Source organism: Lissotriton vulgaris, chromosome 2_2, assembly GCF_964263255.1.
Source record: "Lissotriton vulgaris chromosome 2_2, aLisVul1.2, whole genome shotgun sequence".
Classification (NCBI taxonomy): domain Eukaryota; kingdom Metazoa; phylum Chordata; class Amphibia; order Caudata; family Salamandridae; genus Lissotriton; species Lissotriton vulgaris.
The window spans coordinates 309,150,620-309,160,313 of record NC_141688.1 but is presented as its reverse complement, the minus strand read 5'-3'; positions in this window follow the sequence as shown (position 1 = coordinate 309,160,313).

The following is a 9,694-nucleotide window of genomic DNA, read 5'->3' as shown; positions in this document are numbered from 1 at the left end:
GTAGAGTAGCGCCCTAGTGTTCCTGTCACATGATGACAGGGAACGGTGGGAGCGCAGGCATCCATCTTGCGTGATTGTAGCCAAGCCGCGTTATGGGCTGGTGCTGTTCCCGGCGCTCTCCCTTGTAAGAATAAATTACTTAGAACCAACCCCTGTGTCGCCTCTTTTGTATCCCAGAGTCCTGCACTACAACAGCCACTAAACATCACCACAATGAAGGAAGGACACAATCTTGTTACATTATTTGGCATTTCTCAGCCACTAATTGTGCGCACGATATCCATAGGGTGTTATATACTTAACCTCTCTCCATCCATGCTCTCATGCCGGTCATACACCTGAAGGAAATTCTCCTGCATATAATACAAGCATTATGCAAGCTTAAGCTATTGCCATTGTAAATGACAATATCTTTTATTTATGTTTTATAAACCAAAATAAAAGGCATAGCCGTTTATAATGCCAATAGCTCAAACTCGCATAACTGCGAGACCTATTGCACTGCAAATGCTTGTTGTCCTAGGCTTTCAAGTCAATTGCACATCGTGGTACAAAAACAAGTATTCGGTAAACCACCTTTATACACTTCATAAAGCTCTATTATTTCATCCGAATTCCTCAAAATGAAATTATGGCTTTCTGACAAGTCTCTTGTGTGTCACAGATATCCCAAGGCTTTGCTTTCTATGTTCCCTCATCAGAATCTCCAGGTTGCAGCAATTTTGCCCTTTCAAAACAAATGTACAAATATTTTGTTTTAAACGCTGTGCAATTTTTTTAAAAACTGTTTTGAAAAAAAAATACAAAAATCTGCATTTCTCCCGAATGGCCCACATTTTTATGAGTATGAAATGCAAATCATGGCAAATTTGGATACGGACCAGCACGGCAGAGGACATAAGAGCCTAAAGAACAAACATGATTTCAATAACGCGACTTAGGTTGATCTAGATAAGAGTACATTTTCAATCAGAAGGGCACAGCAGAGACTGGGAATTGATAATCTATGGTTTATCAGTATACACTGTTGTTTTACATAAGTAGAATTAAGAAGGATGCGTCCAGGGTCGGAGACTTATAGCTATCGGACACGGGGGAATGGAGGACAAGAAACTGTCACGAGCTTTGAAGGCAGATTTGGGTGCGCGAACGCGCACGTTCCGTCCTGCGCCGCGCCGTGCACTTCCCTCCTGTTAGACGGACCGGGAGGGTCGGCCGAGGTACGGGGAGAGGTCTCCAGGGAGAGCCGTCTCCAACGACTGTACAGATGAATAACTTCCCCCCCACAGACGGACACCACACAAGACTGAAGGTTAACGAGACTTTATATGCAATTCTTAGGTTACGATGATATGGTACAAGGAGGTCTGGACGCAGGGGTCCCCTCTAGCTTAGTCTTTGGTTGAGGAAAAGGGTAGCGGGACAGTCTTTAGTTACCGGTGAGTCCAAAAATAGCTCTCAATCCTTGAGCTCGGCGTTCTTGATGATCGGGCCGTGGAGGAGCCAAGCAGGTCCCGAGATGGTCGGATGAAAGATGACGGTCCGCGGCGGAGCCTGCAGGTCCCGATGAAGATGACGGTTACAACGGTCCGCGGCCACGCCAGCAGATCCGGACGACGATGAAGGGTGAAGGTTACGACGGCTGTGGCAGCGCCAACAGGCAGGATGATGGTGCACAGGACAGAGCTACGGCAGCGCCAGTAGTCTGTTCAGGATGAGTTCCTCTTTACGTCTCTCGACTCCAAGATACAACTGCCTTCCTGCTCTGGAGCTGCCCCAGTTATAGGGCTGGCGTGCTTTGATGTCCGGACCCTCGCACTTGGAGGTCGGGGGTCCGGGATGCGGGATTCCAGACACCCAGCAGGGGGGTGGAGCCAGCGCTCGGGGAGGCGATGGGCGAGCGGCACTTGGCGGGGGGAGCCATCGACACCTCTTTCTCCCATTGACTTGCCAAGTAGCCCGCTCACCTCCTGGGTGGATGGTGGTGCCGAGATGTCTGAGGCCGGGCCAGGCCCAGGGTCGGGGTCGATCGGAGGCCAGGCGACCTCGTGGTGAAGTGTCCAAGATGGCGGTTCAGGTTGGCCGCGTGGGCCGGCAGGGGATCGGGCCCACGAGGTTAGCTTGCCTCGCAGGCAGGGGCCCTGAGAGGGCAGCAGGTGTACAATGATGATGCGTGGTACTGTCGTGGCGGCTCTCGGGCCTGGTTGGGCTGGGGGAGAGCGGCCCTTCATGTGGCCTGTCCAACATGCGTCCCCCCCAGCTGAAGGCGGGGAGAGTTACCCATCTTCCTGGGGACTCTCGTCGTCGAGGCGGAAAAACCGGGACAGGCCGTCTGCGTTGGCGTGGTCTGGTCCTGGCCGGTGTTCGACTGTGAAGTCCATACCTTGCAGGGAGATGGACCAGCGCAGCAATTTTGGGTTTTCCCCCCGCATATGCATCAGCCACTGCAGGGGTCGGTGGTCGGTCTGCACCCGGAAGTGGGTGCCAAAAAGGTAGGGCCGGAGCTTTTTGAGGGCCCATACCACTGCGAATGCTTCTCTCTCTATGGTGCTCCAGCGTTGCTCCCGGGGTAGGAGCCTCCGGCTGATGAAGGCCACGGGTTGATCAAGGCCTTCGGTGTTTACTTGGGACAGGACCGCCCCAATGCCCTGGTCGGAGGCGTCCGTCTGGACGAGGAACTCCCGGCTGTAGTCGGGGGCCTGGAGCACAGGAGCGGAACACATGGCGGCCTTCAATTGTTCGAATGCCGTTTGACACTCTGGGGTCCAGTTCACTTTCTTTGGTTGAGTCTTTGACGTGAGTTCCGTGAGAGGCCCCACTATGGTTCCATAGTCTTTTACAAACCTTCGGTAATAGCCTGTGAGGCCCAGGAATGCTCGTACCTCGGTTTGGGTGATAGGGGGCTGCCAGTCCTGGATGGCAGCAATTTTTAGCTGTAGAGGGGCCACTAGGCCGCTTCCCACCTGGTGCCCGAGGTAGGTCACAGACCCTTGTCCAATTTGACATTTGCTGGCCTTGATCGTGAGGCCAGCTCGTTGAAGGGCTTGCAGCACTGCTCGGAGGTGGTGGAGGTGTTCGGTCCAGTGGTGGCTGTACACAGCGATGTCGTCTAGGTAGGCGGCGCTGAACCCTTCGAGCCCCGCCAGGACTTTATTGACGAGCCGTTGGAAAGTCGCTGGTGCATTTTTCATGCCGAAAGGCATGACCGTAAAATGATAGTGGCCATCGGGGGTGGAGAAGGCAGAACGTTCCTGTGCTCGGGGTGTGAGGCCGATCTGCCAATAACCTGCTGTCAGGTCGAAGATGCTGAGGTAGCGGGCAGCTCCCATTCGGTCGACCAGTTCATCTGCCCGGGGGATGGGATGTGCGTCCGTCCGGGTGACCTCATTCAGGCCCCGGTAGTCGACACAGAACCGGAGTTCTGGGGTGGTTCCGGGGGCGGCTGCTTTGGGGACCAGCACGACCGGGCTGGCCCATGGACTGTCTGAGGGCTCGATGACCCCGAGCGTGAGCATCTTGGCCACTTCCGCCTGGATGCAGGCCCGTACCCGATCAGGTACGCGGTAGGCCCGGTGGCGGATAGGAGGGCTATCTCCGGTGTCCACATCGTGCACACACCAGGACGTGACACCTGGGGTGAGGGAGAACAGGCTGGCGAACTGTGACAGGAGGGCTTGGCACTCTTGGCGTTGTTCTCTGGTGAGGGTCTCCGAGAGGCGGACCCCATCTACGGAGCCGTCTTGCTCCTGGGTCCGCAGGAGGTCAGGGAGAGGCTCGGAGTCGTCTTCAGCCCCGTTGTCTGTGGCCATCAGTAGGCTGAGTTCGGTTCGTGCAAAGTGAGGTTTCAGCCTGTTGGTGTGGAGGACCCGGAGTGGGTTCCGGGAGGACCCCATATCGATCAGATAGGTGGCAGGGCCCTTGCGCTCGATCACCTTGAAGGGCCCCGTCCATTTGTCTTGGAGAGCGCAAGGTTCTGTGGGGGACATTACCCATACTTGTTGCCCCGGCTCGAATTCAATGGATGAGGCGTTCTGGTCATACCATTTTTTCATATCCTCTTGACTGGCCTCTAGGTTGACTTTTGCTAGGTCTCTGAACCGCTGTGACTGGTTGCGGAGGGTGAGGAGGTACCGGAAGACGTCTGGAGGGTTCTTGGCCGGAGGCATCTCCCAGCCTTCTTTGATCAGGCTGAGCGGCCCCCGCACTGGGTGCCCGTATAGCAGTTCAAATGGGCTGAAGCCTAGTGATTTTTGTGGGACCTCCCGGTAGGCGAAGAGGAGGCACGGCAGCAGTACATCCCACTGGCGACGGAGGGGCTCTTCCAATCCCCCGATCATCCCTTTTAGTGTGCGGTTGAACCGCTCAACCAGTCCGTTCCCTTGGGGGTGATAGGGGGTCGTGAATCGGTAGGTGACCCCACACTGTTGCCAGAGTGATTTCATGTATTTAGAAATAAAGTTCGTGCCTCTGTCGCTGACGACTTCTCGGGGGAACCCCACACGGGAGAAGATCCCCATCAGGGCCCGGCCGACCACTGGGGCTGTCACGGTTCGGAGAGGTATAGCCTCAGGGTAGCGGGTGGCGTGGTCCACCAGCACCAGAATAAAGCGATGGCCTTGTTTTGTACGCGGGTCTAGGGGTCCCACAATGTCTATTCCGACCCTCTCAAATGGGGTCGTGACTACTGGAAAGGGTTGCAAGGGGGCCTTTAGTTTGCGGCCGCTCTTCCCACTGGCTTGGCACGTGGGGCAAGATCGGCAATGCTGGTGCACATCGTTTCTCATTTTGGGCCAGAAGAAGTGGGTCACTAGGCGGCTGTAAGTTTTATCTTGTCCGAGGTGCCCTGCCAGGGGGACATCGTGGGCCAAGTTTAACAGGAAGTCTCTGAAACGGAGGGGTACCGCTAGTACTCTGTTGGCCCCCAGCTCGGCGATTCTTTGCTCGCTGTACAGTAGATCATTGTCCCAGTAGACCCAATGAGTTCCGGAAGTATCCCCTGCGCCTTGGGCGAGCGCTTGTTGGCGGAGTCCCTCTAGGGAGGGACAGGTCTTCTGCTCCCGGCGAAATTGTTCTTGGGTGGGTCCCCCCTCTTGGGCCCACTGGTCAAGGTTAGCGATGTCGGAAGGTTGAGCAGGTTCGAGGGGGGTGTCAGGGTCGGTGGTCTCGGCTGGGGCGACCGGAGGCGGCGGCGCCGGCCATTCTGGTTCTTCTGGGTGAGGGTTGGCCCGGGCGGCCATGGACCGGGTGGTGACGCACGCCCAGTCCGGGACGCCTAACATCCCCAAGTGTTCTTTTCGCTCCACGGCTGCCCACGGGGAGCTCTCCAGGTCATTTCCGAGTAGGCAGTCCACGGGGGAGTCGTCTCGGACCGTCACCTTCAGCATGCCGGAGACCCCCCCCCACTCAAAGGGGACGCAGGCCATCCGACACAGACTTTCCGAGTTGTCGGCTGATCGCACAGGGCAGAGGGTGTTCGGTAGATATTGTTCTGGGGTCACCAGGTGACAGCGGACGGCTGTCACACTGGCCCCGGTGTCTCGAAGGGCTTCGGCCCGTTGTCCATTGATGCTTACCCATTGGCTGTACTTCTGGGTGTTAGCGGGTAGGGGGACCCGCGGGACCATGTCTCTTCCCCCTAAGCACGCGAGAGTCATGGCGGCTGGCTCCCACTCTTGATACTCTTGCTGGTCTGTTTCTTGTTCCTCGGGGATCTGTTCTTCCCCTAGTGCCGCGGCGGCCATTTGGCGGGGTTTTGGACTCTGATACTGCGGGCAGCTTGGGTCATTTGCATAGTGGCCGACTCGCTGGCATCGGTGACATGTGACATTGGCTCTGTACCCCGGTCGCGCCGGGGTGCTGCCCCGGTTGGCCGGGGGGGGTGGTGCTGGCAGCGGGGGCGGCCGGAGTGTTGTCTCTCCCTCGTCCTTGGCCCCCTCCCCCTCCTCTCGGTCGGTGGTGTCCATTGTTGTTCCTGTTTTGCTCGTAGGACCCATTCCGGCCCACTCTGGTTATCTCCCACCGGTCAGCTTCGGCTGCGAGCTGCCGGGGATCGGTCAACTTGCTGTCGAGGAGGTGTTGGCGTAGTTCGATGAAGCAATTGTTGGACAGATGCTCCCATACCATCAGATTGAACAGCTGCTCGTATGTCGTGACGTTGTTTCCTTTGATCCAGCCTTCGAAAGCTCTGCTAAAGTACGTTACATAGTCCACCCAAGTTGTACCCGGGATGCGTGTGCAGTCTCGGAACCTCTGGCGGTACATCTCGGGCGTGAGACCATAGCGGGTGAGGAGGGCCGCTTTCATATGGTCGTAGGAGGTCATCTGGTGGTCTGGGAGCTGTAACAGGGTATCGCGGCCCTCATTGAGGAATCTGCCCCATAGGCCGGCACCCCAGTCGGTTCTATCGATCCGGTGCGCAGTCATAGCGATTTCATAGGCCTTAAACCATTGTTGGATGTCGTCCTCTCGGAAATATTCTCGGACCACATCCTTGGGGATGTGTACTTTTTTCTCCGCGGTCCCCGGGGTGTGTGGTCTCTCGGGCACCCCTAACTCTTTATTCTGTTTGCGCAGGTTGATCTCGGCTATGTTCCGTTCGTGCTCGTACGCCAGTTTCTTTTCCTCGAGCTCCCTTTGTCTCTGTTTCTCTTCTCTTTCTTCTCGGAGACGTAGGTGCTCTAAGTTGATTTTTTGTTCGGCCAACTTGAGTTCTATTTCCATCTTGAGTCGGGCCATTTCTAGCTCGTGTAGTCGGATTTTTTCTCTTTCTTGGATCTCGTCTTGCGGGAGACCGGTTCTTTGCCCTTCAGGGGCTGTGGTGGTTTGCTCAGGGGCTTCGGTATCCCCGGTCTCTGCCCAAGATTGTAGGGCATGTTTAAAATCGTCCTTGGTGCTTAGTCCGGTGGTAGCGATACCTAGTTCGATGCAGAACTGCTTTAGTTCACGGTGGCTGTACTCCTCTAGTTTTTCCATTTGGAACTTCTCGGTTGATCCGCTTTCTTTAGTTGTCATTATGGTTCGTTGTGGGGTGAGCTATTTTCTGTACGTTATGCGGTGATTCGAATCGCGCCGCTGGCCACCAATGTTAGACGGACCGGGAGGGTCGGCCGAGGTACGGGGAGAGGTCTCCAGGGAGAGCCGTCTCCAACGACTGTACAGATGAATAACTTCCCCCCCACAGACGGACACCACACAAGACTGAAGGTTAACGAGACTTTATATGCAATTCTTAGGTTACGATGATATGGTACAAGGAGGTCTGGACGCAGGGGTCCCCTCTAGCTTAGTCTTTGGTTGAGGAAAAGGGTAGCGGGACAGTCTTTAGTTACCGGTGAGTCCAAAAATAGCTCTCAATCCTTGAGCTCGGCGTTCTTGATGATCGGGCCGTGGAGGAGCCAAGCAGGTCCCGAGATGGTCGGATGAAAGATGACGGTCCGCGGCGGAGCCTGCAGGTCCCGATGAAGATGACGGTTACAACGGTCCGCGGCCACGCCAGCAGATCCGGACGACGATGAAGGGTGAAGGTTACGACGGCTGTGGCAGCGCCAACAGGCAGGATGATGGTGCACAGGACAGAGCTACGGCAGCGCCAGTAGTCTGTTCAGGATGAGTTCCTCTTTACGTCTCTCGACTCCAAGATACAACTGCCTTCCTGCTCTGGAGCTGCCCCAGTTATAGGGCTGGCGTGCTTTGATGTCCGGACCCTCGCACTTGGAGGTCGGGGGTCCGGGATGCGGGATTCCAGACACCCAGCAGGGGGGTGGAGCCAGCGCTCGGGGAGGCGATGGGCGAGCGGCACTTGGCGGGGGGAGCCATCGACACCTCTTTCTCCCATTGACTTGCGAAGTAGCCCGCTCACCTCCTGGGTGGATGGTGGTGCCGAGATGTCTGAGGCCGGGCCAGGCCCAGGGTCGGGGTCGATCGGAGGCCAGGCGACCTCGTGGTGAAGTGTCCAAGATGGCGGTTCAGGTTGGCCGCGTGGGCCGGCAGGGGATCGGGCCCACGAGGTTAGCTTGCCTCGCAGGCAGGGGCCCTGAGAGGGCAGCAGGTGTACAATGATGATGCGTGGTACTGTCGTGGCGGCTCTCGGGCCTGGTTGGGCTGGGGGAGAGCGGCCCTTCATGTGGCCTGTCCAACACCTCCCATACTCCCAGCAAGTCAGCCTAACGCGCATGCATGCACACGCACTTACACAGACACGCAGGCACCCAGACAGGCAACCCCCCCCCCTCCAGTCACACACACACACAGACTCCAAGACACATACACACACACACGCACGCTCACACATACACAGCCCGCCGCCGCGCGCGCACACACATGCCCCCCGCCCTCGCAGCCCAGCAACAAGGCGAAGCCCCACTCACCGGCTTCCTTGGCGCAGCGGCTCTCACCGGCAGCAGGACTCTTCCTCCCTTCTTCGGCACCGGGGCGCAGGGTAGGCTCCTGCCTGCTCCGGTGCTCCAAACAATCGCGGGTCTTCCGTGGGAGGCGGGGTAGGCTCCCGCCCTCCTACTTCCTGTTTCCGGTTGTCCCGCCCGGCCTGCCTGACTTCCTGGTCGCAGGCCGGCGGCGGACTGCAGCACGCACCGTGTTCATACAGGCACACTTTCTTTTTTAACTTCAGGCATAAGCATGTAACAAATAAATAAAACATACTACTGCACCAGTTTGCATGATCTAGATCTAGTGCCTTTAACGATTCTTAGTTGGCTTAGGCTATTCGAGCACTATCACACATTCAGTTTTTGAAGTAATTGTAGTGACTTAGTGGGTTTGTTTGTTTTGCCTGCTTTCGTGATTCATCTTTACAATAGACAGCGCTTTGCAGCTGGTTCCGTTTCTTCTCAAGGACCTTAATGTTTTATGTAGCGTGCTGCAGAGTTTATTGGAGCAAGCATGACTTGATTAAAGACCAGACCGTGCACATCCTGTACAGTCTGAAAGCGTAGGGGAATGATTTTGTGCCAGCCTGATCAAGTTTGATTTTGTCCAGCCAGAACATTTACTTGTTTACTTTGCTGCATCCACTCTCCTTTTTATACATTTTGGCCTAGACTTTGAGCTGCTACTTGTAAAACACTTATCAATTTTGTCTCGGTTGCAGTTTTAATTTTCAGCGCAAGAGCCTTAACTGCCAGCTAGTTTATGGAAACAAAGATGTGAATGCCAGCTACTTGTTTATGCTCGAGTCTGAGGGAGGGCTGGGGGAGTGGAGCAGTCTTCATTACATTTGTCTGTGTGGGTTGCACTTTGAGCCTGTTCCCAGCACCTTAAGGGAGATCAATATTTGATTCTAGTGTGTATTGCAAGGCTGTTTTAATCACAGGCGTAGTCTATGTCACCGTTAACAGTATTTAAGGAATCTTGGAAAGATCTGTGGAGTCTGTCCCTTCACTCTAGATTTGTAGTGTTCTGAAATGCTGACATATCTAGCCCTGGAAACTACAGCTGGCCCAAAAATACAGGCCCCATCCTTCAGCCGAAGCCCTAAAGGCCTGGATTTTGGAAACCAGTGTCTAAACGTGGCTGCCATATGCTTACAATAATATTTGTTTTTTTCTTGTATAACCTTAATACAACAGTACTGGCACCTCCTAGCATGGAGTTGTACTTGCAACTGGTATAGGACCTCTTTTTAGGTCTCGCCCTGGAATTCGCATCCGAAGGATGCTTCCAGGGTCGGAGACTTATA